The 10000-nt window shown below is 35.7% G+C and overlaps 1 protein-coding gene across 4 annotated transcripts in view; it reads right to left on the bottom strand.

The window, feature by feature from the left end:
- poli (polymerase (DNA directed) iota) overlaps positions 1–10000 on the bottom strand; it is a 33305-nt gene that overhangs the window by 7491 nt on the left and 15814 nt on the right. The gene's annotated exons all lie outside the window — the stretch shown is intronic.

Below are 10000 nucleotides of genomic sequence, written 5' to 3'. Positions count from 1 at the left end.
CTGTGGTCTCACAAGTCCATATTTCAAATTGTTTTTGGAAACTGTGGACGTCGTGTCCTCCGGACCAAAGAGGAAAAGAACCATCCGGATTGTTATAGGCGCAAAGTTGAAAAGCCAGCATCTGTGATGGTATGGGAGTGTATTAGTGCCCAAGACATGGTGTAACTTACACATCTGTGAAGGCGCCATTAATGCTGAAAGGTACATACAGGTTTTGGAGCAACATATGTTGCCATCCAAGCAACGTTACCATGGACGCCCCTGCTTATTTCAGCAAGACAATGCCAAGCCACGTGTTACATCAACGTGGCTTCATAGTAAAAGAGTGCGGGTACTAGACTGGCCTGCCTGTAGTCCAGACCTGTCTCCCATTGAAAATGTGTGGCGCATTATGAAGCCTAAAATACCACAACGGAGACCCCCGGACTGTTGAACAACTTAAGCTGTACATCAAGCAAGAATGGGAAAGAATTCCACCTGAGAAGCTTAAAAAATGTGTCTCCTCAGTTCCCAAATGTTTACTGAGTGTTGTTAAAAGGAAAGGCCATGCAACACAGTGGTGAACATGCCCTTTCCCAACTACTTTGGCACATGTTGCAGCCATGAAATTCTAAGTTAATTATTATTTGCAAAAAAAAAATAAAGTTTATGAGTTTGAACATCAAATATCTTGTCTTTGTAGTGCATTCAATTGAATATGGGTTGAAAAGGATTTGCAAATCATTGTATTCCGTTTATATTTACATCTAACACAATTTCCCAACTCATATGGAAACGGGGTTTGTATATAGTTTTTTTTACATGCAGTCTGCTTTCGGCCCCTGGCGAATTTTTTTTTGTCCAAACTCAAGTGAAAGTAAAAAGGTAGTCATCCAAATAATTACGGCGGGGGGGCTCGCAGCTTACTGCGGGGTTCGTTCCCCCGGGATGCAGACGGACAACTCCGGACAAGGCGTGCAGGTAGGAACATGATTTATTCCTCAAAATCAAAGAAGTACAAAAACAGAAAACAAGCCGAAGGGGCAACGTGCCGATCGCACTGGACCCAAAAGCTAACACTTGGCATAGACTAGAGACAAGGAATACTCACGTGACTGTGGCATGAAGCTAACAATGAAACCAGGCCGACTGACCGGCAAAGGCAGGCTTAAATAATGCCTCTGATTAGTGCTCGGGGAACAGGTGAGCGTCCCGAACACCAATCAGAGGCAGGTGAAAATAATAAGTAGCCATGGTAACTAAACAAACTCAAGGGTGCACAACAACAGGAACTAAGAGAGTCCAAAACTAACAGAATATAACAAAAACACGGATCATGACAAAGAGTAAATGTTCAATGAAAATTCTACTCAAGTACTGAGTAACTGATTGAGGATATAAAAAAAAATAATATTTTTTTAAATGGGGTATTGTGTGTAGAATTTTTAGGACAAAAATGAATGTAATCCATTATGTAACATAACTAAATGTGGAAAAAGTGAAGCGCTGTGAATACTATCCGGATGCACAGATTTATGTATGTTTAATGGTACTTGCAGTTGCTGTGTGAGCATGAGCAACTCTGTTGGAGGACGTACCACAAAAGACGCATATTTTACAGTCACTCACGATGTTGTTATATGCAGCTACAACAACATCTACAACTTATGTTCTCTCAAGTTGGAAGTGAAATCATGTGAACATTTCTACTGATACAGATGACGATATAAACATTCCTTTGTTGTAGTTTGTAAGTAAACATTGAAGAGCTGTGCTGCCTCGTCTGACGTCGTGTCCCTTGTTTACAGTGTGAGTGCGGTCATGTGACTGCTAGGCTCCATTTGATTGGGGAAATGGAGTCAAAGGTCACAAGTGCTGACGTCGGATTGGTGAAACAGAGTCATGTGACAATGCCCGCAGGAAGAAGTCTCTCTGATCAATTTGTCTACGCATTTATCAATAATTATAAATATCATACTGATGTAAAAGTAGAGTTTTGTTTCTTCTTTACAGAAATACTTAAAGTAAAACACACGTTGCAACTGGATGAAGCAATTCCTGAAGGAATTGCGTGTGAATGCTGAAGTTGAACTGAAATGCTGACAGAATATAAGAATAGTTTGAATGTTGAAGAGTTTGAATTTCCAGGAAAAACGGAATTTGGTTTGGAACTTGGGAAAGTTTTAGTTTGAATGTCCAGGATGAGTGGAATGTGTTGATGTTGAAATGGTTGGAATAGGTTGAAAAATGTAGGGATTGTGGTTCGTGGAATTATGTCCCTTTTCATTTCAATGGGATCTTCCTGGAAATTTGGGGAAAAGCGGGATATTTTTGAAAATGTTAAAAAAATGTGAAAGTTGAAATAGTTGGTGTTGGAATTTTTCAATTTGGTCGAGAAATGTTGAAGTAGTAACATTTTTAATTGAGAAATGGTATAATGGAATTCCTGGAGTTTCGGGAAAACCGGGAATTTTTCTAGTGCAAAAAAACACTTTGTTTTTTTTCCTGATTAAGAGGATAGTTTTGACGGTAGAATGGTCGAAGTGGGTTGAAAAATGTGGAAGGAGTAGTCGACAGAAAAAAGTGTGAAAAAAGGGTTTGAAAAAACTGGATTTCTGGGAATTCCTGGAATTTTTTTAAAATAAAAAAATGATAGTTTGAATGTCCATGATGAGTAGAATGTGTTGATGTTGGCATGGTTGGAATAGGTTGAAAAATGTAGGGATTGTGGTTCTTGGAAAAATGTCCCATTTCATTTCAATGGGAACTTCCTGGAAATTTGGGGAAAAGCGGGATATTTTTGAAAATGCTTAAAATATGTGAAAGTTGAAGTAGTTGGTGTTGGAATTTTTCAAATCGGTCGAGAAATGTTGAAGTAGTAACATTTTTAATTGAGAAATGGTATTATGGAATTCCTGGAGTTTCGGGAAAACCGGGAATTTTTCTAGTGTAAAAAAACACTTTGTATTTTTTCCTGATGAAGAGGATAGTTTTGACGGTAAAACCGTTGAAGTGGGTTGAAAAATGTGGAACGAGTAGTCGACAGAAAAAAGGGTGAAAAAATGGTTTGAAAAAAAACTGGATTTCTGGGAATTCCTGGAATTTTTTTAAAATAAAAAAATGATAGTTTGAATGTCCATGATGAGTAGAATGTGTTGATGTTGGCATGGTTGGAATAGGTTGAAAAATGTAGGGATTGTGGTTCTTGGAATTATGTCCCATTTCATTTCAATGGGAACTTCCTGGAAATTTGGGGAAAAGCAGGATATTTTTGAAAATGCTTAAAAAATGTGAAAGTTTAAATAGCTGGTGTTGGAATTTTTCAAATCGGTCGAGAAATGTTGAAGTAGTAACATTTTTAATTGAGAAATGGTATTATGGAATTCCTGGAGTTTTGGGAAAACCGGGAATTTTTCTCGTGCAAAAAACACTTTGTTTTTTTTCCTGATTAAGAGGATAGTTTTGATGGTCGAATGGTTGAAGTGGGTTGAAAAATGTGGAAGGAGTAGTCGACAGAAAAAAGGGTGAAAAAAGGGTTTGAAAAAAAATGGATTTCTGGGAATTCCTGGAATTTTTTAAACATGAAAAAAATGAGTTTGAATGTCCATGATGAGTAGAATGTGTTGATGTTGGAATGGTTGGAATAGGTTGAAAAATGTAGGGATTGGGGTTCTTGGAAAAATGTCCCATTTCATTTCAATGGGAACTTCCTGGAAATTTGGGGAAAAGCGGGATATTTTTGAAAATGCTTAAAAAATGTGAAAGTTGAAATAGTTGGTGTTGGAATTTTTCAAATCGGTCGAGAAATGTTGAAGTAGTAACATTTTTAATTGAGAAATGCTATTATGAAATTCCCGGAGTTTCGGGAAAACCGGGAATTTTTCTAGTGTAAAAAAAACACTTCGTATTTTTTCCTGATGAAGAGGATAGTTTTAACGGTAAAACCGTTGAAGTGGGTTGAAAAATGTGGAAGGAGTAGTCGACAGAAAAAAGGGTGAAAAAAGGTTTTGAAAAAAAAATGGATTTCTGGGAATTCCTGGAATCTTTTTAACTTGAAAAAGTGATAGTTTGAATCTCCATGATGAGTAGAATGTGTTGATGTTGGAATGGTTGGAATAGGTTGAAAAATGTAGGGATTGTGGTTCTTGGAAAAATGTCCCATTTCATTTCAATGGGAACTTCCTGGAAATTTGGGAAAAAGCGGGGTATTTTTGAAAATGCTTAAAAAATGTGAAAGTTGAAATAGTTGGTATTGTAATTTTTCAAATCGGTCGAGAAATGTTTAAGTAGTAACATTTTTAATTGAGAAATGTATTGTGGAATTCCTGGAGTTTCGGGAAAACCGGGAATTTTTGTAGTGCAAAAAACAACTTCATATTTTTTTCTGATTAAGAGGATAGTTTTGACGGTAGAACGGTTGAAGTGGGTTGAAAAATGTGGAAGGAGTAGTCGACAGAAAAAAGGGTGAAAAAAGGGTTTGAAAAAAAAATTGATTTCTGGGAATTCCTGGAATTTTTTTAACATGAAAAAATGATAGTTTGAATGTCCAGGATGATTGGAATGTGTTGATGTTGGAATGGTTTGAATCAGTTGAAAAATGTGGAAATGGTGGAAGATTGATAAATGGCCAATTCATTTTGAATGGGAAAAATGTCCCGGAAAACCAGGAATAAGGGAAATCTGGGAATTTTTGGAATTTGTCAAGGGAAAGCCCGCGATTCCCGAATAGGCTGAACAGTTTGAAGTTGGAACGGTTTAATTTGGAATGTGGAAGATAGAGCGCGGCAAAATCTGGAGAAGAAGAAGAAGAAGAATGCTTAGGAGCATTCACACAATAATTCAACTCTGACAAATACAATTTATCCAAGTATGTACTTAAGTAAATGTAACGCGAAACTACTTACTGGCTGGAGGACAGGAGATGGGCATAACTTTATTTTCCGACCATGAAGAAGAAGCGGATTATAGTCATTGAAATAAAGAAATTGACAAAAAACATGACCGTGAAGTAGAATCAGTCACCACAAGTCAAGACGGTTGGAATAATATCAAAGCGGTGGACATTTATCCATGAAAATATGGAGAAGCCGCTGATGGTGAGTCCACTCTCCAAAGTAAATACTAGTGCTGTTCGATAATATCGAACTGCCGATATTATCGGCCGATAAATGTTTTAAAATGTAATATCGGAAATTATCGGTATCGGTTTCAAAAAGTAAAATTTATGACTTTTTAAAACGCCGCTATGTACGGAGAAGTACAGAGCGCCAATAAACCTTAAAGGAGCTGCCTTTACGTGCCGGCCCAGTCACATAATATCTACGGCTTTTCACACACACAAGTGAATGCAAGTCATACTTGGTCAACAGCCATACAGGTCACACTGAGGGTGGCCGTATAAACAACTTTAACACTGTTACAAATATGCGCCACACTGTGAGCCCACACCAAACAAGAATGACAAACACATTTCGGGAGAACATCCGCACCGTAACACAACATAAACACAACAGAACAAATACCCAGAACCCCTTGCAGAACTAACTCTTCCGGGACGCTACAATATACACCACCACCCCCCCCCCCCCACCCCACCCACCTCAACCCCAACCCCGCCCACCTCAACCTCCTCATGCTCTCTCAGGGAGAGCATGTCCCAAATTCCAAGCTGCTGTTTTGAGGCTTGTTAAAAAAAAATAATGCACTTTGTGACTTCAATAATAAATATGGCAGTGCCATGTTGGCATTTTTTTCCATAACTTAAGTTGATTTATTTTGGAAAACCTTGTTACATTGTTTAATGCATCCAGCGGGGCATCACAACAAAATTAGGCATAATAATGTGTTAATTCCACGACTGTATATATCGGTATCGGTTGATATCGGAATCGGTAATTAAGAGTTGGACAATATCGGAATATCGGATATCGGCAAAAAAGCCATTATCGGACATCTCTAGTAAATACTGCACATTATTATTGAATTACTTCATAAAACTACTGTAGTTGTTTGTAGCACATTCTATTGTATTGTTTTGATGCAATATGTATTATCTAGAACAGGGGAGTCAAACGTACGGGGCGGATCAGGCCCGCGTGATGAGTTTGCCAAGTATTAAAATGAGCTGCTTTTTTTTTTAATGAAAGAAACTGCTGTTCTAATTGCATCCACTGGATGTCACAATAGCAATTCTGTTAGGCAAGCAAAAGGTTTATACCGGGGGCTAGCAAGACGTACACAGTAAAGGGGGACTGTGGCTCCTCCTCCTCGACCCACATGAGACTTAAACCTGCCGTTGTATGTCTTCTGCTACGAACCCATCGTCATTCGGCACACTCGTCGCACCAAAATGTCTCTGTCAAACACCAGAAAAAGTGAACTTAACCCTTTCGAATAGTTTTTTACCTCGGTTTCTTAGCTCTGGATTGATACGCAGACATGACAAAGGAGGTATTTGATACCTAGAAGAGTTTACATGTTGTGTTTTTCTTCAATCCCAGAAAGACTGTTGTCAGGTTCAAACACTGATGACATCTATTAACCAAGACAAGAAGCAAAGAATCAAACAGAGACAAAATTCAATTTGGCTCAGTGAGGAGAAACCTATACATCTGTACCCTTGCACAGTGTCATTACGCTCTGATGAAAAAAGGTTCTCGTCTCCTCTTTTATTTGGATATTCCCTGTTTACATAACATCTGTTTCTAAAGGAATGGGGGGTATGTAAACAGCCATTGTTTTCGGTCACATTAACACAAAAGAAAAAGATGCCTCGGGCTTGGGCAGGTCTTGGATGACATCGTACACAGCGGAATTTTCCAAGCCTTTGGCTTGGTGCAACAAAGACAGCTTTCGTCTGTTCACTGGGAACTCAGAAAACGGAAAGTTTTTTGATAATTTACATACAATTTTTCTGACAACTGTGACTTAAAAAGTTTAATCCTGGCTTTGTAGATGAAGTCTATAAGCTCATTGTGTTTTTGAAACTGCACCAATTTCCTCCGAATTTTCAACAAATTTGAAGCGTTTTGTCCAGAGGATTATTTGTGATTTATACGTTTTCAGAATGTGCTTGTTCTATTTTTGGACAAAGTAAAACAAAGAAAGCAACCTGAAGTTGTCTTTATTTTTAATTTATCATGCCATGATTTTACCATTCCAGCCCACTCGGGAATAGATTTTCCTCCATGCGGCCCCTGAGCTGAAATGAGTTTGACACCCCTGATCTAGAAGTTAGTTTTTCTTTATACTAAGCCATGTTACATGTTCAAATTGTGCTGTTTTGGAGGCTCCAAGCAATGATTTAATGAGTGTCGCTGTTTCGTAATACAAGTTATTTGAAGTCACAGAACCAATTCAACGTGTATACCGAGGTAATGAGGGTGTTATTGTACTGGCAGACTTTTATTTTGAAGGCCTGACTTTACTGTGTTACAGGATGACGTCCGAAAGATGTGTTGCTCCAGCAGTCCCCGAAAGTTAAAATACGGGAAAAACAGGAAAATATTAAAACTGAAATAAGGGAAAAGTAGGAGGATTGACAAAAACATACTATTATAATAGTTAGGAGCCTAAACAATATGGAAAAGAAGCGCAATCAGCGTTGTTTTTATTCATATTAACTCTTATTCTACTTCTCTATTTACAAAAACAGTGGTGCAAAATAGCATACACAACATGAATAAAACAAATATAAATAACTTTTTGTTTATATATTTTTTAAGGAACTCCGTACGAATCATGACTTGCTTGTTACAAATGATCACCTGGTCAGTTTGAATATAAAAAACACTTTTTTGGGACAACAATCAACACTGCACAGGAATTTGGGTAAGAATGCGCGCGTTAGCTGGCTGACTCATTGGAGTCACAGCTAAGCGTTTGCTGCATTTTTACTACTGACTCGGCAAAAAAACAACAATTATGATATTTGTGTTCATAATTAGAATGTTTTAAGTGAGCTGTGTGGAAAAAAAAACTGTGCAAAAATATTTTTTCTCCGTTATAATTATCACATAATATAACAAGAATGAGACCTTCAACAATTAATAATTGAAATATTTATTTTGTATTCTTTATTATGATTGGCTGCGATGAGGTGGCGACTTGTCCAGGGTGTACCCCGCCTTCCGCCCGATTGTAGCTGAGATAGGCTCCAGCGCCCCCCGCGACCCCAAAGGGAATAAGCGGTAGAAAATGGATGGATATTATGATTGGTTTATATATAAATATTTTTTGCATACCGGTAATTATTATTATTTATTTCCCACAAATTATTGGCTTATTTATCGCTATCATTTAGCACATTTACTTACAAGAGTACTATTAGAAAGTTTAGGTAGTATTTTCAGTACTATTATTGTTATTAGTTTATTTACAACAATGTGAGCATTATTTGTAATATTTAGTGCTTTTTATATATATATATATATATATATATATATATATATATATATATATATAGACTTATTATTTTAATTATCATATAGCATATTTAGAAGAGTACTTTTGGAATTGTATTTAATGCATTATTATTATTGGTTTATTTTGAATATTTTAGCATCATTTGTAATAATACTTATTCCGTTTTTCCCCCCCTAATCATTAACTTTTTATTTATGACTATCATTTAGCATATTTATTTACGAGAGTACTATTAGAATGATGTAACATTCTTTATTACTATTGGTTAATTTCCAATATTTTAGCATTATTTGTAATTATTTATTTTTTGGATTTTTTGGCTTATTTATTACTGTCATTTAGCACAGCTACTTAAAAGAGTCATATTATGAATAACATTTATTTTGTATTATTTAATATCCTTGGTTTATTTTTAATAATTTAAGCATCCAGCAATTATGACATTTGTCTTTCATTTTGCACTATTGGCTGCAACTAGAATGTTTTTAATGATCTGTAGGGAAAGAATACAACTGTGCAAAAATATTTGTCTCTGTTATAATTATCATGTAGTATAACAAGTTAACAAAAACAATAACGGTAGTTCATCTGTTAGTTAGCAGGCTACTTCCTGTTTCATGGAGGACGGTGAATGGCGAGAAGTGACATCATTCTAGAGGGTTGACGTTTCCAATAATGCTCTCATAAAAGTGAAAATAATGTACTAGAATAAGGTCGCTTATCCAGAATCTCACCAAAGTGTTCTGACCTGAACCACTTTTTTTGTGGAATTTGAAAGCAAGGGGCGGCCTGTAAGTTTATTAAAATTGTGCTGTACTGTACTGGCTCCAAGTATGCTTAAAATAATCCAATTGACAATAAAGAATATTTCAAATATTTCAACTGGTTTGCCTGACTTCCCCTGCCCCCATCTTCTTTCTCTTTATCTCTGGCAGGTTTTTAGGATGAGTACTAATATAAATACTATGTATTTTGTATTCTTTATTATGATTGGTTTATCTATAAATATTTTGAGTATTGTTATTTATTTCCAACAAATTACTGGCTTATTTATTGCTATCATTTGGCACATTTACTTACAAGAGTACTATTAGAACGCTTACGTATGTAGTACATTGAGTACTATTATTATTATTGATTTATTTACAACAATGTGAGCATAATTTACAATATTTATTCAGCACAGTGTCTATTGGCTTATATGCGACCATCACTTAGCTTATTTATTTACAAGAGCACTATTGGATTTAAAAAAATACATTGGTTTATTTAGAACATTTTAGCATCATTTGTCAAATTATTTATTCAGTACTTTTTAAACATTAACTTTTTATTGGCTCATTTATGACTATCATTTAGCATATTTACTTACGATAGTACTTAACAAATATTATTTAATTTGCATTGTTTATTATTATTATTATAGGTTTATTTCTAACATTTTTAGCATTATTTGTAATATTTATGAATTGTTTTATACTACCGACTTTAATACCATCACTTAGCATATTATTTAATTTGCATTGTTTATTATTATTATAGGTTTATTTCTAATATTTTTAGCATTATTTGTAATATTTATTAATTTTTTTATACT

Source organism: Nerophis lumbriciformis, linkage group LG20 (assembly GCF_033978685.3).
Source record: "Nerophis lumbriciformis linkage group LG20, RoL_Nlum_v2.1, whole genome shotgun sequence".
Classification (NCBI taxonomy): Eukaryota; Metazoa; Chordata; class Actinopteri; order Syngnathiformes; family Syngnathidae; genus Nerophis; species Nerophis lumbriciformis.
Note: the sequence above shows the minus strand (reverse complement) of the source record. Positions and strands in the feature narration are given on the sequence as shown.